Source organism: Pan troglodytes, chromosome 10, assembly GCF_028858775.2.
Source record: "Pan troglodytes isolate AG18354 chromosome 10, NHGRI_mPanTro3-v2.0_pri, whole genome shotgun sequence".
NCBI classification, from domain to species: Eukaryota; Metazoa; Chordata; class Mammalia; order Primates; family Hominidae; genus Pan; species Pan troglodytes.
The window spans coordinates 27,598,363-27,618,815 of record NC_072408.2 but is presented as its reverse complement, the minus strand read 5'-3'; the positions used below and the strand labels follow the sequence as shown (position 1 = coordinate 27,618,815).

Below are 20,453 nucleotides of genomic sequence, written 5' to 3'. Positions count from 1 at the left end.
GTGTGAGCTAACCGAAGGCAGTAGGCCCAGAGGCTTGGACATGCTACCGATTTTAACATGGGAGGAAAGAGAGGAGCTCAGGAATTTTAAGAGAAGGAACATACACACACACACACACACACACACACACACACACATTTTTCCTCTCCTACATTTGGTATAAGTGATAGATGTTAAGGAAAAAGAAATATTCCCCCATCTTTAAGTGGCAGAAGTATTTGATCACTCATTTTTGATCAACAGTGACCTAAAGAGACTACTTACAAAATTGGGCTAATCCGGCCTCTGAAGATTCAATAGTCACAGCACTGTCTCACCACCATCTCCACCGAAATAAAAAAAAAGATACATTTATCTTCTATGTTAGGATGAATAATGGCCCCCAAAGATAGCCACATCCTAATCCCTGAACCTGTCAAGGTTATTTTATAGGGCAAAAGGGAATTTGCGGATGAGACTAAATTAAGGATTTTGAGATAGGGAGATTCCCCCGATTATCTGAATGGAGCCTAAATATAATCCCCAGTGTCCACAGAAGAAAGAAGCAGAGGAAACTTTAAGGACAGCAGCAGTCGAGGCAATGTGAAGATGGAAACAAGATGCTAAACTGCTGCCTTTGAAGATGGAGGAAGAGGCCAGGAGCCAAGGAATGCAAGGAATGAAGCTCTAGAAGCTGGAAAAGGAAAGGAAAAGAATTTTCCCCTGGAGTCTCCTGAGAAAGCAAGCCTCTGCTGAAACCTTGATCTTGGCCCAGTGAAACTGACTTCATGCTTATGACCTTCCAGAACTGAAAGAGAATAAATGTGTGTTGTTTTAAGCCACTGAGTTTGCGGTAATTTGTTATAGATGCCAGAGAAGACTAATCCACATACATTAAAATTGAAAGATAATTTTTGCCCTAAAAATCACTTTAAAGAGAGTGAAAATTTGAGAAAAAATCCTATGAGAAAACACTCACAATATATCTAGACGACAAAAGACACATATCGAAAATATGTAAAGGAATCTTATGAAATAATACGAAGACAAACCAACAATAATAAAGTGAACAAAAACAAAGGCATTTCAAGAATGACTCCTAAATATATAAAAAGAGCTTCAACATCATTATTCATCATAGACATAAAAATTAAAACCACAGTAAATTTCATTTTACACCCATCATATTCGTCGGTATATAGGACAACTAGGATTCACCCACCCTGCCGGGGAGAGTGTATATTGTTACAATCACTTTGGAGTGTACTTTGATTCTATTTAGGAAAGCTGAACAAGCACATACCATATTTAACCTAACAATTTAACTCCCAGGTATATGCCTTAGAGAAATACTTGTACATGTGCACTAAAAGCCACATATAATTTTATTCATATTGTTGATAATATTCAAAAAAGTATTGAAAACAATCCAAAAACCCATCAATACTAGAATGGATCAATGTTATAGGACCTTCGTATAATGCATTAATATATAGTGGGAAAATGAATGAACTATAATTACACATATCAACACGGTTGAATCTCAAAAACAAACCTGAATGAAAAAAATGAGTCAAAGAAGAAACACAGTATGATTCTAATGCGTTCAAAAATAGACAAAAATAAACATATATATATAGAATTCTATTTTTAAGAGATCCATGCTATGGAATGATTTTCTTAAAACTCATGCTACAGGTTAACTGTATAAGGAAGAGAGAAGTATGGGATCAGGGTAGAGCACTCAGGAAACTGTAGTCACTGATAATGTTTTATTTCTTAAGCTGAATAGTAGAACACTCTGAAAGCAGTAACAGGAAAATGCATCGAGTTGGCTAGTGTTTGTTGAAGACACACTGAATTACTTCATAGGACAACTGAGTAATCCCTTCCTAGTTGTCTCTTCCAATCCAGTCTACCAGGAAACATGTTGAAAATACAGATTCCTGAGCTCCAACTCTAATCGACTGAATTAGATTCTCTGGGGCTGGTATTCAGGAATGACGTAGGTCTTGTCAACATACATTCAAATATGACTCGACAAGGGACTGTAAGTTTTAAGAGGGTAGGGAGATACATGTCTCTTTCAGTGTTAAATTTGAGGCTAATATGCACCAATGTTTGCTATTCTTTAAACTGTACCAATATTATATATACTCTTTCATGTGCATAATATTCATAATTCAAAGATTTTATCTAAAACATTCAATGACACAACTCACTAGAAGTAAGAGGAAATCAGATACCATTTCTAAGATCTATCTTACCATTTTAAATGCTCATTATCAATTGTTCAAAAAGCCATGGGTCTTATAACTTACTGCATATAAAATCACATACAATATGTATATATTGAGTATCATTTACAATATGTTAATTCAAACAGATTTAAAAGATTTACCATGTTGGTGAATAAAAATTTCAATGTATTTAAAAAGGTGAATCTGAAAGTATGCATTCTTTAATACCTTTAGACATTTAATGCCTTTAGATAGTTAATGCCTGTAGATAATAAGCTGTTTACTTTTCCAACATTTTGCTCTTTAATCCAAGCCAAATTTTAAAATTCCCCAAAATGAGATTAAAAGTTACACATTCCAACACTGAAAAAAATTTCAGAAGAAACCCTGATAAGATTTGAACTGTTCTTTATTTTTTTCTCTGTGTACAGAGTCACTAGCTACTTACTGTTTTTTTCTGAGAAATAGTTCTTAAGATGAGTTGCAGCTGTGATAATGTGGTCATTTAGATTAATAAAACCCCTGAGGGATGACTAGATTCAGAGACAGATTTAACAACTGAAGAGTGTAGGATTTTACATCCAACTAAATAGTTGCACCTTTAGGAAGAAAAACAAAGTGGTATCTCTCTTCAAGTTTCTAGAATCTCCTACTGACTGGGGTTTGCAGTGGGAGGGAAAGGAGGAGCCGATGTTGTAGGAATGTACAAAAGCTAACTCTCCATAAAATTAACTGCCAGGATGCCAACTATCAGACCATAGAGATTTTCCACAGAAAACACCCTGAAAGAAATAAAAGGAATATGCACGGAGTTGGCTAGAGTTTACTGAAGACAATGGGAATTGCTTTATGGAACAACTGAGTAATCCCTTCCTAGTTGTCTTTTCCTATCCAGTCTCCTAGGAAACATGCTGAAAATGCAGATTACTGAGCCCCAACTCTGATCCACTGTATCAGATACTCTAGGGTAGTATCCAAAAATGATCTAGGTCATGTCAACATACATTCAAATACAAGACTTTACAAGAAACTATAAGCCTTAAGAGGGTGGGGATGTAGCTGCCTCTTTTGGTATTAAATTCAGAGCCAAAATGCACCAGGATGACCATAGGGTGGCTTACAATCAATGTTCTTTCTGACCAATCGCGTCAATGCCACACTGGTTAAAAAATATTCTAAATGTTACCATTTCATTTACATCCTGAGTGCCAACACAGTAGCTGGGAGGGATTTCAAAAAAGTATTCAATAAATATATTTTGGGAAAAAAAATCAGAAAGATAACCTTTAGAAAGGCATCGTATATCAAATATTGTTTTGGTATAAAATCTAAAACCCATTACATCTTTGAATTGTGGAGTTTTAAATAAATAACACCAATTTGCCCAGAATCCAAAAATCCTAGAAAATCAATTTACTTTCTTACTTTTACAGTCCTCATTCTGAGATTTAAAGTACTGGAAAACCTGAGGCAACAGAAAAAAGATGGTTTTTGAAACTATGGATTTGCTGTTCAGAAAATAATAGCAATGGCACTCTGAGATGTAAGGGGAACCCAGAGGGGAAGAGAGAGTATGACTGGACTCCGTATTTCTAGAAACTAGGATTTATGGAGCAGAAGAACAGAGGAAAAGGGATAAATTCAGGCCAGTGGTTCTTCCTTTTGCTTGGCTACATGTTAGACCACCTGGGGAGCTCTTTAAAACACACCAGTACCTGACCTTACCCCGGATTTAATTGATCATGGATGGGGCCTCTCAATCAATCATAGTTAAAAGCTCCAAAGATTTTAATGTGCAGAAAAGGCTGAAAACCACTTGTAGACAAATTCAAAATTCGGTTGCGCTCTACCCTAAGAGTACGTTACAAAATCGTATGGAGATTTTGAAGAGTTCAAATGCTAGGCTGGTCTCCAGAACTGTTGAATCAATCTCCAGGGTAAAACCTGGGAATGGGCATGTCAGCTCAAGCTGTAATAACAAAATATTGTAGACCGGGTGGCTTAAAACACAGAAATTTATTGTTTCGCAGTTCTGGAGACTTGAAATCCAAGATCTAGGTGGCAGCATGGATGGTGTCTAATGACGGCTTGCTCCTTGGATTACAGACAGACACCTTCTCACTGTGTCCTCACATGTGAGGACATGGAAAGAGAGTTCAAGCTCTCTGGTGTGTCTTCTTATAAACACACTAATCCCATTACAAGGGCCCACTCTCTCCACCTCATCTAAACCTAACTGCCTGCCAAAGGCCCCTTCACCAAATACCATCACATAAGGGATTAGAACTTCAACATATCAATTCGGGTTGGGGGGAAAAGGACACAGTGCAACCCACAGCATTGCACTGTGAAAGTTTTAGAAAGATTTTGATGCCTATTCAAGATTCGTGCATACAGATTCATAATTCCAAGATTATTATTTAAGAAGAAAAGAGATAAACCCCATCTCTACCACCTCCACTTTTACATCCTTACATTGTTTCCTAGTCCTGTCTAAAATACTTCAAGTGGAAAAGTGTTGTAAATTATAACACACTTTCCTGACCATTTGCAAATTTTTATGAGGGGTAATCCAGACTAGCTATTAAAGGATGTAAGCTTTGTAATCAGGTGGTTCTAGGTTCAAACCTCTCATTACAGTGTTCATACTTGAAACCCCGGGACACAACCCCCTTTACAACTAGATATCCCACTCAGACATCACGAATTCTTACTTCCCTCTTTCCCACTGAACTCAGAGCCTCAGAGTCCCTCTTAATATAGTATTCCACCTCAAGTCAGAACAACATTCAAAATAAAAACTATTTTCCATTCCCACTTAAAAAACTCCTGTTTTGTGCCATCAAGTCCATCAACACAATTATTTCTTTCTTAAGACAAAGTTCTGGTATACTAAAAACAAAAATGACCCTAACAACTAAAATAATGGAGGATACTGAGTGATTAGTGTTATGTAAGAGAAAACAATCCGAGTTTTGCTAACACATGTGGCAGGGATAGAAAAAAAAAAAACAGAAAAAAAAAAGATTAAAATATGATTTCCAAGAAGACTTGGAGATAGAAGTATTAATAAATTCAGAAAACAAGGAGATGCAATTTCCCAGAGTCATTATTGGCAGAGAATGTCATTTAGAGTTTCCTGAAAGTCCATAAAGAACAGTTCTGCCATGGGAATATCTATTTTGTCTGCCTTCATTCTGAACACTGACCTTTAACTTCAGAACTAAAGTGTTATTTACAGTTATAGCACTGTTAGGCTGTGTTAAATAATTTACTGTTTTCATTTCCTAGATAACTTACTATTTCCCTATTCCTCCAACATAATATTTCCTTTCAAATGTCATCAAAAATATATGTTGTACCTAAAAATTTATTATGTTACTCTAGACAGTATGCAATGTCTTTTAAAAACATATAAAGGCACCCATGTTTATTAGAAGGGAGATTCCGGTGTTTTTAAACTGAAACAGGTCCTAAATAATTATTATCGACAACATAGGATTTGAGTTAATGTATTAAATTCAAAGTAGCCAGTTTCTATGCCAAATAAGTACACTGCAGATGTGCATATTTTAGGAAAGTAACTCTGAAGGCAATTTGAAAGACTCATTAGAGAGTGGGAGGCTAGAAAGAGAAGACCCTTTGGGACCATGACAACCATCTGAGTGGAGAATGACTAGATGGACTACGACTGCGAGCATAGGGAGGAGTTGACAGACACGAAACTGGCAGGATATTACAACATAATAAAAGTAAGGAATGAAGTTCAGAAGTCAGGCAAAAATGGATCTTGGATGTTTCACCCAAGTAACTAGAAGGGTATTCATTATTACGGTGGCTAGGAAAATTTGAAAAATATCAGTCATTCCGTGTTAAAGAATGGCTCAGAGGTATTTAAGGGTTAAATATGAACAAATATGTCTCAAAATCTGCAAAAATCATATAAAATAATAATGGTAATCATGTGATTTCTGTTCAGCATCTCTGACTCCTTATACCTGATGTTTAGTAATTCTCAAGCATACTACCACTGGGTTCTGAAATGAGAGAAGAGGCAGTGAGCTTCAAGGCTTTGGACTTCTCCTCCAGTGCAGTGTGGAATTGTGAGGACTCAGATAATTAGACCACATTAATGATACACTTAGTGACTGAGTGGCAGCCTCACAGTTTGCAAAATAAGCTACTTAGTAAACTCTCCTCTAGAATTATTTAACAAAATAACTCCTGCCAGAAAATATATTTGAAACTTTGAGAGGATGCTTAGTGGCTCTTCCACCCTTTGTGTAGAGAAGTCCTACAAAACCCAATTACAGTGCTTGCCAATCCACTACTAACATCCAGTGAACAAACAATTCTTAAGGACTTGTTTTTAATTTCTCTCAACAGAAGTTAGGTTAAAAGTCACAACAACAACAGTGAAATAATTATCTTAGGTCTGGCATGCTTGGAGCTGTGTATAGAGGGGAACTACAGGGAAGCTGTGTATAGAACGGGAAGCACAGTCTAACCTGAAAGACCAGGCAGCCCTTGCTGTCAGTGTAATTTGAATCATCTCTGGCATGTTTATATAACCATGATTAGCAAGAATTTACTACTTTTCTAATGCCATGCCAGACATGTATCCTTATCATTTAATTTAATGTTTACAATCAGTCTTATAGATCCCTCATTATTGGGCCAATTTCACAGATTACAGAATGAGATTCAGAGAGGTTAAATAACTTGCTCAAGATCACAGGCAAGTACAGACCATAATCATTGGCCATTCTAATTTTAAGACAAAAGACTAATGATAAGAAGCAACACATACAAATGTAAAATGTATAACATGCAAAATGTTATTAAAAAGAAAGAAAGCATGATTCTGAGACAGTTCAGGGTATGAAAGGGAAGACTCAGAAATCAATTGCAAATGGAAAAATAAATGTCATAATGAATTTATGTATCAAAATCAATCGTAATAGAACAATGTTGCTATTTTAAAACCTAAACAATACTATTTAATTTGTTTAAACATATGGGACAAAATCACAAAGCTGGCTACAAAAAGAAAATGTGCTATTAATTTTATAAGTGTTTCAAGAAACATTCTCATCCATTAAGCAACTCTCTTTTTTTTTTTTTTTTTTTTGAGAAGGAGTCTCGCTCTGTCACCAGGCTGGAGTGCAGTGGCCCAATCTCAGCTCACTGCAACCTCCGCCTCCCGGGTTCAAGTGATTCTTCTGCCTCAGCCTCCTGAGTAGCTGGGATTATAGGTGCGTGCCACCATGCCCAGCTAATTTTTGTATTTTTAGTAGAGATGGGGTTTCACCATGTTGGCCAGGATGGTCTCAATCTCTTGATCTCGTGATCCACCCACCTTGGCCTCTCAAAATGCTGGGATTACAGGCAGAAGCCACCGTGCCCGGCCCATTGACCAACTCTTTACTGTCTAAATACCTCAAATATTCAGAATAAAGTAGATATCTTTAAAATGTGGAAGAAGTTCAAAATCTAGTAAAAGATAACGGCAGATGTATATTTCAATGTTTTTAATAGTGTATCACAAGAATAAAATAAAGACTTTAAAAATCCTCCTTTATATAAGCAAGCATAATGAATACATTTTTATAAGTCATTTCCTGTGACAATATCTAGAGTATAAATTAACAGAAAGAATACTAGGCAGGAATATAGAAAGTCATTCCTACACTTCCTACACTATCTTTATTAATATAAATCATTTCAGAAATAAAGATTCCTAGATATACAAACAAAAAAAAGCATCATCATTCCTTTTATTTTCTTCGTTAAAGGATCTCATTCAGACATTTCACATATTTATAATCCATCATTTTAACCAAGTCTATCTGCCTCTCCTCAAATCAGAAAATTTTAAAAGATGAAAACAACCAATAACTAAGAACTCATGTTTAACAGCAGTCTTCTTTCACTCCCAATTAGATAGAAAAAATTAACGTACCTATTAAACTAACATAGAAGTAATTCAACAATCAGGAAAGAAGCTTTGGAAGGCATATATAAAAAAGGCTACCCACCCAACAATGAGAAAAACAAAGAAGTCTCAAAAAACAAATAAAATATGTGCTTATTTCTGAAAATTTTGAATTCAACTCTGGAGTTCAAATGGCAATTTATTTTTTGCACTCATAACTATAAAATGACTTAAGCACACACTGAAGATCTCATTTATCTTTCAAACAAAAAATTGATGACAGGAAAAGAGAGGTACCTTTAGTAACTGGGACAGGCGGTGATGGATAAGAAGAAAGAAAAGAAAACACTTATCCTAAAATTCAAACTTCGTCTATCACACACAAAGCCACAATTGTATAGTCATACTTATTAATAGATTAAGTGATTTTTATATTCACATTAGATTTCTCTAGAACAGCAACTACTGAAAAACAGAGCCAGAAACACACAGAGACAAAATTGCCTTTTATATGAGACACTTAAACATAATACACTAGTCATAATTTAACTTTTAAATAATTTCTTTAAAAGTACACTGAAAATTTTAAAAAGCATTCACATTCGAAGTATTACTCATGACCACTCATTATATCACATTATAATCACTTAAATACAACTCAGCGCACCCTGTTAGATGGTCTACTGAATGGCATCTATGTATTTCATTCACTTCTTCCTCTCCTCCTTGAAACACAGGAGAATTGTTGCTTTGCATTCAGCAAGAACTCTTAATTATTAGAACCTTTGTTTATATGCTTCATAATATTTGGATTTTAAAAAAATTATTTGCTCATATAAAAAATAGTTTCATTCACAGATTGTAGCTGTCAGTGCTAAGTGTTTGTGCTCCGTAGAAGCATCCTGTTTCTTTGCTTGTCTTCCAAGAGTCTGGCTGTCAGGAATTGGAATGGGAACAATTTCCATGTTGCATAACACAGTTCAGTGTACTGGACAAAGGGTGGGGCCTCAGGACTCCAGTGACTATTTGGATAGACCTCTAGGGAACATGCTTTTCAAGAGTGCAAAGAGAGAAAAATAAATGGGCCAGGGGGTCAGGTTTTAACCTGCTGACTTAGTTCATTGGCTCTTCACACTAGGCAACGGGCTCTGTACCACTTCCATTGAAACATGGTTTCTTATTGATCCAAAATCCCCAAAAGGGAGACCTAAGATGAGTAATATTTTTTGGCACAAGTTGGTATTATTTATAACACTTCCCTGTTCTGGAATATTCTTTTAGATATAGTCTCTCAAGTTCTAAGAAGTAGGAACTGTTTGTCCTATCTTCTTTCCCTATTTCATCCATCTCCAGGACTTTCAACTTTTATATTTCCTATTTTATTTAGGACATGCTACCATTAAAAATTTTTAAAATAAAAGTACTGGCTGGGCACGGTGGCTCCTGCCTGTAATCCCAGTACTTTGGGAGGCTGAGGCGGGCAGATTACGGGGTCAGGCGTTCCAGATCAGCCTGGCCAGCATGGTGAAACCCCATCTCTACTAAACACACAAGAAATTAGCCAGGCACAGTGGCGCGCACCTGTAGTCCCGCTACTCGGGAGGCTGAGGCAGGAGAATTGCTTGAACCTGGCAGGCATAGGTTGCAGTGAGCCAAGATCATGCCACAGCACTCCAGCCTGGGTGACAGAGTGAGACTGTCTCAAAAAAATAAACAAATAAATAAAATAAAATAAATACATTTTAAAAAATTACCTAGAGAATTAACATTCTAACACACGTAAGTACTTAGCTTGGGGAGTTGGTAGAAAATTTTACCATCAGAGCTGTGAGCATGTGTAATCCAACAACGTAATATGAACCAATATAAGGGCTACTCTGTTCTTGGAATACATATTCTGCAAAAATGAAAACTATGACATGCTATTAAAGAGAAGAAATTGTTAAGCAACCTCCAACTTCATCGACTTTTATCCTCAGAAAGGAAGATTTGATGAAGTTAGACCTGGAATTTAATGAACTATATGTAACTAAATATTTTTTTTAAATTGAAAATAAAAATGGGGTATGATGAACCTTAAAACACAGGAGTTATGCACAACGGCTAAACTTCTAATTTCATTTTTAGAATTTCATATTCTCATATGTAACTGCTTCTTAATTCATAATACTGAGATTTGCTAGGGGTATAAATAGAGTGTGACATTTTATCAGTTCATCATGTGGTGAGAATGTTTATCCTAAAATATCTGTTTTTCTCTCTATAAAATATGATTGGATGGTAAATAGTTGGGTATGTCTAGAAAGCTCTGTATAAACAAAGACCACAACTTCTTTGCACATGAGAAACTAATGTCTGTATCCATGTGTCTCATTTTATTCAATCCCACATCAGCAATTTATAGTCCTGCACTCAGTCTTCAAGGAAAATGAAAATTTGCATAGTGTACAATCCTGGCCATAGAAATTAGCATGGGCTTAGGACTCACCCGAAACCAGATTGGCTTTGAGAGTAATCATGATTCAGCTCATGGTAAAACATCTTACCGTAATAGCCATCCAGAAAAAAATCTTACTTATATAGAGTATATTTCTTGGGCCTACAGAAGGACAGTCATCATACTGAAGTACAGAAAAGATAATTATGATAAAAATTAGCCAAGCAATGGGAAAAAATAACGTACTCAATATCAAAGTTATTGATATAAAAAGCAAGAGCTGAAAAAATAATTCCAATATTGATTTACTAAGTGGCAGTGAACCTTGTTAAGTGAATATATTGCTTTCTAAGTAAATATAACCCTCATTTTGAAGGGGATATATTAAATTTGTGGATCTATTGAAATACCATGTAAATGATCACAGGCATACTCTGTTGAATTATTATGCAATTATATTTGTGTGCATTCCATATAATGTTAATAAGGGCAATAAAATTTCCCATCATTTCAATGATACAGGGCACTTTTTCTTTTGGAAAAATAGTCACTCTGAGAACAGCGCCATCTAGTGGCAAGTGCAGAATAATGATTACAACATAAAATGAACTGTGAGCCTAACAGTATCATTAGTAAACATTATCATTAACAACCTAAACTAAGTGGTAACGAATATTAATGGTTCTGCTTTTCAGATAAAGAAATAAATTAAGTGAAAAACCCAGCTATAAAGGGTGTACACATTCTTTATACCATATGGTCTTCGTTTTGTAAAATAAAAAAGTCTAAAACAAGAATTACACACGCATATACAATACATATACACACAAACACACAGACACAAAACAAAGGAACTATGCCAAAATATAAACAGTTCCCCAGCCTGGGAAGTGGGATTAAGTATGTTTTGTCCCCTTCTTGATGTTTTTCTGCATTTTCCTCAGCAGGTACATACTACTTTTGTAAGTAGAAAATGTAATATTTAAAAAGATATCGAGCGAGTACTGAAAGAAACATGGAAACAACAAGAGCAGATTCACTAATCTTTCAGAAAATATATTTTCTATTTGCAGCTATACATCCTTGTAGCTCTAGAGATTGTTTGCTATGATATAAGCAAAATAATACCTTTTGATATATTTACCATAGGCTTAGATGATTCTTCATCTAGGAATAAATCACAACATGCTTAGATATTAGGTATATAGCATTAAGATTTGAGCAACAAATAACAAGTATAACATAATTATGTTGAGTTTTAAAAATACATACAAATTACTTATCTATATACTTAATATTGCAAAAAACACAGTGAGGTAGCAAAGGAAAAGATAATTATTTTCATTTTATAAAGAAGTGGAGATGTACAGACAGCACATATTTATCTCCAGCTCTGTCACTGATGAGTTGAAAGTTTTCTGACAACTACTCTATTGCTTTTCATACTATAACAATTTTGATACCTGGAACTTAAAAATATCTGTAAGTTATTTTCATGTTTATTCTCAAAAAGTCTCATTGGTGGCAATAGCTACTCTTCTTATTCCTCTCTTTAGATTGACACAGATGATGTACTATAACTGAGATAATTTATCATGGGCATAATCAAGAGTATAGATTTGCCAGGTGCAGTGGTTCATGCCTGTAATCCCAGCACTTTGCGGGGGCCAAGACAAGAGGATTGTTTGAGGCCAGGAGTTTGAGATCAGCCTAGGCAACATAGGGAGACCCTATCTCTACAAAAAAATTAAAAATTAGCCTGGCATGGTGGTATACTCAGGAGGCCGAAGTAGGAGGATCCCTTGAGCCTGGAAGGTCAAGGCTACAGTGAGCCATGATCCTGCACTGCACCCCAGCCTAGATGACAGAGTGAGATGCTGACTCATAAAAAAAAAAAGTATAGCTTTTACTTTCTTAAAGTATGTTGATATTTTACAAGACGTTTTTAACAAATGAATACCAAATTGCATGAAAGCTTGAAGTAAATGTTTAGAGTAAATGAAGAATAAAAGAAAACTTCAGACATTGAAAATAACATTTTTTAAAATCCAAAAAATCAAACTAAAATTTAAAATAGAGCAAACAAATCAGAATTATCTATACGGCCACTCTGAGGAGAAAAATACAATTATTAAAAGGGGTCTATTACTGACCCTAATCTTCACAAACAACCAAAAAAATTCGATTTTTGTTGTTGTTTTAGATGAAGTCTTGCTCGTTGACCAGGCTGGAGTACAGTGGCACAATCTCAGCTCACTGAAATCTCTGCCTCCCAGGTTCAAGCGATTCTCCTGCCTCAGCCTTCTGAGTAGCTGGGACTAGAGGTGCAAGCCACCAGGCCCAGCTGATTTTCATATTTTTAGTAGAGGCACAGTTTTGCCATGTTGGCCAGGCTGGTCTCGAACTCCTGACCTCAAGTGATCTGCCCATCTTAGCCTCCCAAAGTGCTGGGATTACAGGCATAAGCCACCGCGCCTGGCCTCTAGTAGTTCAATTTTTAATCTTCCTGATATTATAATTGATTTGGAAATTCTGGGGCTAATTACTTGTCAATGAGAAGAACACTTTTCTCATATTTTCAACCTAAAATTAAAAGTTGTATGTGAGATCCAAGATTAGTAATAACCCTGTTTGGTGGTGCCAACTCTATCTACATCTAAGTAGCACCCAAAGTGAGACATGCAGCAGGAAGGTGGCCAAAAGAAGTGCTTCGTCACTTCATCTCTTTTCCTTCCTTCAGTATTCCTTTCATTCCCATTCTAATTGATATTTTTAAAACGTTCTAATACTATTTATATTCTGATACATTGCAGAGAGATAATAATAAGCCATTCTGGGGAAAAGATAGGCTATTATAAATGTATACTTTGACATTTTTACTGATATCTGATTCTTACGCACTTGGTAAACCAACTGGGAAAAATTCATTACAATTTGCTACAAGAGTATTTTAATAGGAATCAAGGCTTTTAAGAAAACAATAATCAATAATAATCGTCATCACCATCATCCCTTTTAGTTACTGGGTTGGACCCAAAGCTTAATATACATTACCTAGAGAAAGAAGTAGATGAATGATTATGTTTATCTAATTTTTCTAGATAAGCCTATAGTTCTGTTTTATATCTTTATGTAAAATTAAAGAAGAAAAAGATAGAAGCAAATGTGCTATATATATTACTGCTTCCAAAATTTCAATTATTCATGTAGCAATTACCTTGGTGATTCTACCATGTTATGGACCAGCCACCCATAATATCGTACACTTAGTCTTCTATAAATAAAATTTTGTTGCCAATTGGATTTATTTTTTAAAACTTTATGTCACTACTTAAATGGAAACTCAGTAATACTTTATATAAGTACAAAGTGGCCATAAAACTAAAGTCAAGGAAAGACAATGCTATCTCTTTCGATTCTCACAAGATCCTCTTTTTTTTTTTTTTCTGACAAACACTCCTAGCCTGAGGCCTGCTCTCTGTTACAAAGATAATCAGTGAGGGTTGGAGGGACATGAAAGCATCCTAGCTCCAAGGTGAGATCTGCTCCCCTTATCTTAATCAGTAACATTAGAGTAGAAATGAAAAGCAAATAATTTAGCAAAACACTTAATATTATATACCAGCACATCTCGTTGCATGTAAAACAATCTTTTATACCACCACTGATACGGACTCTACATTTCAAGAAATACTGTAGCCTATTATACTAGGTATGCATTACTCAAGTAAAAAGTTATATTTTATCAAGAATGATGGTGGTTAAGCTAACACAGAATGGCATTCATCCATGATCTGAATGACTGAGGGAAGCTAGTGTTTGCTTATGTGAATGGCAGTAGTGAGCCATGAAAAGGGGGGAGCAGGGGCATGGAGGCTACAGAACTCCTCTGAGATCGCCAAGTCCCACTTCCCTACTTAAACTGATGAACCACACAGGCTTTAAAATAATCAGGTTGAAGCCATCTTTTCAGATGCAAACATTTTAAGGAAAATTTGCTAATAATCTTGAGAAGACTACTATGTTTACTTTCCATAATGAAAAAGTAGTCTTGTCTTTGTTCCAACTAATCAGTTATGTGAATTCTACCATGCCGTAACCACATAAAACTTTCATATTATTCCAAAAGCTTAAAGATTTATCTGATTTTAATTTTTCATATTGCATTCTTCTTATAAACTATGTATGAGATGCTTCAGATAAGCACATATATCTTTCTTGATACCATCCTATTTCTCCAATTAATCATTTCCTAACAATATTTTGCCTTTAATAAATTACATTGTACGCTTTCAGCCAATGAATTGACATTATTGTGGATTATTTACTTGCAGGTTATTAAAACAAGCAGTATGAAAGAAGAAAATTACTAAAATGAATTAATGAACAAATGTGTGCAAACTCTTTATTGGCCATCAACTCCATCCCCATCTTTCTGATTCACAGGAGGCAGGAAGACTCTAAACTACATTTTTCTTTATCCTTAGCCAGCTGGCTTCTTGTCAGGTCCTGCCAGTGGGAGGCATTGATTAGAGACTTGAAGGTGGAAGAAGTATAGGTTATTTTTTTCTGCTGAGGTAACAGCAGCAGGGGGCTACTGACAGCCACTGTAGGTGACTATGGTATCCAGCCTGAGAGTTTCACAGATATTAGTAGTATTGGCTCCTAGAAGACTGCTATGCCACAATGGCACAATGCTGTTTTAATATTGCAGCAGAAGCACCAGCCTCTCCTGCAACTCAGTATCAAACACTATTTCATGGCCTCCAGCCCTGGGTGGTAACAGCCTTCTGATATTTGGATAACAGCCCTTTCTCTCTTTTGTACCTCCAGTCCTTCTGTTATCACTGTAATTGATTCCTTTCATTCAATATTTTACTGCTTATATTAGAGTAGGTTCTGATTTTCTGAGCGGGCCCTACTGATACACAATAAAACCATTATAACTCAAAAGTATATTATCTTCCCATCATTAATGGTACTAAATTGAAAATTTTTGAAGTATATATTTCAGATTAATGCTATGAAACCTTTGAATGTATATGTATGAATGTACACACACTAAAATATGAAGAACATGCTCTACAATGTAAAACAATCTCTTGATGGTGAAATTATACATTTTTTTTCTTCATATATCACTAGTAACAAACACATTAAAAGGTATATGTAAATTAAAAAGATAGAAATTATGCTAATAACCTCAAAAATGTCTTTAAAATTTTTACTTTATACACATAACATACTTATACTTATTTTATATATTTTCTGCCTTTAAGGCTTTCCATAAGGATGATTTTCTGTTTGTAACAAGGTATAGTAGGAGGACCATGGGGTTTGGAGTTGGAAAGATTTCACAACTATCCTAGTCATAACTCTAAAATATCAATAAAAGTCTACCTCCGGGATAGTTGAAAATTTTACATGAAATTATGGATATTAAAAAGTATTTATAAAAATATAGATGTCTTATATTTTCTACCCATTCTTTCCTTTTGTTTAAACAGTAACTTGATACACACTCAATGTACAAAATTATAAATAACAGATGTACATTGTACAAATTTTCAAAAGTACAAAGAAACACTAAACTGGGAAGGAAAAGTCATCCATAATTTCTCCATCTGATAAGAAAGCACTGCTAACATTTGACTTATTTCCATCACTCTTGCATCTAGGCACTTTTATTTACATATTTTTATACCCTTACATATTCTTTTTGTATAAATTCAAATTTTGCGCCTTCTTAAGGTTTAACTATAAGCATTTTTCAATCATTCTGTGAACCACAGTAAACACCATGTTAATGACTATATAATGTAGTGTAGACAACAGTCCGATGGCCTCAAAGGCTGTATCCATGCAAAAAATGGACAGTATCCTAATGTCTGTCTTTGCTTTTCACTGGAATAGCTCTGTGTTTCTGAATCTTATGTTTCTGACTCTCAGGAAGGACAGCTTGTCTTCCTATCTACCAGACAAGTAGAGCAAAACTGAGGGGCTTTCTCTGGGGGGCTTTCTTTTGCTCTACTTGTCTGACAGTAGGTAGAAAGACAAGAAAGGCATTCTTGCCAGTTTTATCTGCTTATAGTAGTGAAAACTCCTCCCAGGCAGGCAGTAGGTTGAATGTCACCACAGTTTTCTGCATACATCTTTTCCTGTGTTTCTAAGGGCACATTAGTAAGAAGGTGGGAGAGAACTACTGATCAGATGCTATTTCTAAAATGTAACCCAGCACACTCTTAAACCTATACAAAAAGATTTGTCTAACATCATCCCAAAATTGTTTTTTTTTTTTTTTGGAAAGCTTAATATTTATATACCTCGATAAAACTGAGGATAAGTAAAAGGACTATTCTTGAAAAAACAAGGAAATAGTGGCAACAAACTCAATACTACATCAGATAGAAATGGGAACTGCAGAGGCATATATGAGTCAATCAATAGTAGGACTTCCAGGAAACATATTAACAATCTTGAGGCAAAGCTACAAAGGCACCAAGCACTGCTCTTTGTACTTTTGCAATAAGCAGGACAGCTAACTGCTTTATAAATAATAAATGCATCTATGTGAAGATGAACATGTAGAAAATGATGAAAATTCACTAGTACATAAAATGATTCAAATTTCTGATGAAGAAAAAAATCCAGAAATATTTTTGAAGAAAAAAGGTAAATGATCATATCTGTCAATTAGTAAAGTTAGTATCTAAAGGAATCACCAAAGTAATCATAATATCTAACTGTATAAATAACATTGTGAAAACTTACTGAGAAGATAGGCTCAAAATGCAGCAATTTTAGGGAAATAACCTTTCTAAATGGCAATCTATGTGACACGTTAATTAATTTAATCAGGGCATAGTTCAGTTCTTTTTAAAAAAATTTTTACAGCATTGCAATAAACCAACTATGACACATTTAATTATGTTACAAGTTATTTTTTAACAGATATAATAACTCAGATAAGAAAATGTTCTACTTTTAACCTGCCAAAAGTAGATTAACCCTTACTTTGAATACAGACATTATATCCTTTTCTATCTAGTTGCATTGAAACTTAAGAAAATCTGTATTCTATTCTGGGTCAATCACTAAGATAACATTATATAATAATTTATATATATAATGTGTGTGTATATAGAATTACAGTTAAAATATTTTGTACAACGAAAAATAAAACACAGGAATTAAGAAGTACAATATATGCATATATGCAAATATTTTATGTGTTACATGCATGTATATGCATAAATTTTATTTCATATACGCCTTGTTTTATCCATAAGTGAAATACTACAAATATAATACTGTTGGGAGCCCTAGAAAAATCTAAGCTACCCATATAAATTTAAGGTCTCAGTATAGCAATGTTAATATTAAAAGCAAAACTAAATGAAAAAATAGAAAATTTAGAATAGTATAATATATAATAGAATAATAATAATAACAATAAATAGAAAAATTTCCCTGCTCAGAATTAGGAAATAGAATACTTTTTCTGTAGTGTACTTCATATTAGAAAGGAATTCCTTTGCCAATGTCCTTGCTTAGATTTTGCTTGAAATTTTCTTGCTATGTGAATTGTCAGGTTTTGTTTGTTTTATGTGGTTTTTGTTTTTTGTTGGAAATAGATGCATTTCTGATAAAGAAGTGTTTGATTTGACTGTATAAAAAAGGATTAAAGGGATTTCCTGGAAGGAGGCTTTGGTATAACTCAACCAAGGGAAGAGAAAGCAAAAGCTAAGGCTACTTGATAAAGCATCTCAATGCTTAGTCCGAGAGAGAACCGTTATTCTCAGTATGGTCCCCAGCTGGCAAACTCATCCAAAAGCATAAGCCCTTTGCTTGATTCCTGTGGGCAAGCCCATAGCTTTAATTCTTTTTACCAGTCATTAAGTGCTATTCTGTAAAGATAAAAGGGAGCTATAAAGGATTATTAAACTTCTAATAACTGAAATAACCAAATTACTAGTTGCACCCCCATGCAATGTCTGGCAACTCTACCCATGGACACACATATACATAATTGTATTTCCAGCAAATTTTTGGTAATAATTCTTTATTACTGCATTAATATAGCTAGAGTATTGTACAGAGTAGGTCACGTTTTTAATTACTGGAACTCTGGTCTGTTATTATAAGTTGGTTTTGCTTTGGAGCTATCGATTTAGTTTACATAGGGTTTGGTTCATGCTGCAATACAGAGAGATACATGTTTCCATCAATATTTGGGGCATATAATTTCCTAAGAAGTCAACTTTATGGTTTGAATGTGAAACACTAATACTTGTTTTATTAAATTCTCCCCAAATTTGTTTGTATAGTATCTCTTTGGTGGTATGATATATTACACAAGCAAACTAACCCCCAGGGAACATATTACAAAATTCAGCATTTTAAAATTCTACCTGCTTATGTATTTTAGCAAACTTAAGCTATCTGACTTATTCCTGTCACTCAGCAAACTTATTTAAAGCAAAACATAGTAAATGCTTCCAATTCTCTCTAAAGGTTCTAAAATATATACTCTCTCTGCTCATCGAAAGAGTGCTGCTAAAGAGATGATCCCTTCATGAGGGAACCTACAGGTTGTCGCGATGTCCTGGATATAAATATTAAAATGGACAGTTCCTTTTTAGTCATTTCATAAAATTTAATATTTTTTCTCATGTGTTTCTTTAGTTAAGGAAAAATACCATCTATTGTGGTCAAATGCCAATTTATCATTAAGTATGTTACATTGATAGGAATGTTCCAGGGATGAACGCTTTGATGCAGGAAAGCTTTAGATCCATCACACAGTAACAGTACCTAAAATCTGTTCAGGTAGACCCAAGAGGAGTTATCTGAATGGATTATTCTACTCTCCACCTCTTAGACCTTTCCCAATCTTTTTAATGTTTTTAAATACTCAAAAACATCATGCTGCAAAAGAAAAGGAGAGAAATAGGAGAGGAACAATGAATATGATGTTTATCTGTTTGTTTATGGTTAGAAAGCTTACCAATTTTAGAATAAACATAGAGACATGACAGGGATTTACTGAAAAGCAGCCTACCCTTTCCTAGTAAATACTGAATTCCATAACAAACAAGAGGGCTTGCTCTCACATTCTTTCATCTTAATTTATTTGGCAAGCATCTGGTGCCTGCCTACTACATGCCAGAATCCTGCTACAAGCACTATTCTTTAGCAATGAGCAAGATAAAGCCAATGAAATCTAATTAAACTAAAGAGCTCTGCACAGCAAAAGAAATTATCAACAGAGTAAACAGACAATCTACAGAATGGGAGAACATTTTTGCAAACTGTGCATCTGACAAAGGTCTAATATCCAGCATCTGTAAGGAACCTAAATTCACAAGAAAAGAACAAACAACTCCATTAAAAAGTGGGCAAAGAACATGAACAAACACTTTCAAAAGAAGACATACACGTGGCCACAAGCATATGAAAAAAAGCTCAACATGACTGAGCATTAGAGAAATGCAAATCAAAACCACAATGAGATACCATCTCACACTAATCAGAATGACCATTATTAAAAAGTCAAAAAGTAACAGATGCTGGTGAGGCTGTGGAGAAAAAGAAACGCTTATACACTGTTGGTGGGAGTTCAGCCACTGTAGAAAGCAGTGTGGCAATTCCACAAAGAGCTAAAAACAGAACTACCATTCAACCCAGAAATCTCATTACTGGGTATATACCCAAAGGAACATAAACTGTTCTGTCATAAAGACAAATGCACAGGTATGGTCATTGCAGCACTATTCACAATAGCAAAGACGTGGAATCAACCGAAATGCCCATCAATGGTAGACTGGATAAAGAAAATGAGGTACATGTACACCATGGAATA

At 34.8% G+C, this 20,453-nt stretch overlaps 1 protein-coding gene across 3 annotated transcripts in view; it reads right to left on the bottom strand.

The window, feature by feature from the left end:
• Positions 1–20,453, bottom strand: part of PDE3A (phosphodiesterase 3A) — a 308,613-nt gene that overhangs the window by 200,745 nt on the left and 87,415 nt on the right. The gene's annotated exons all lie outside the window — the stretch shown is intronic.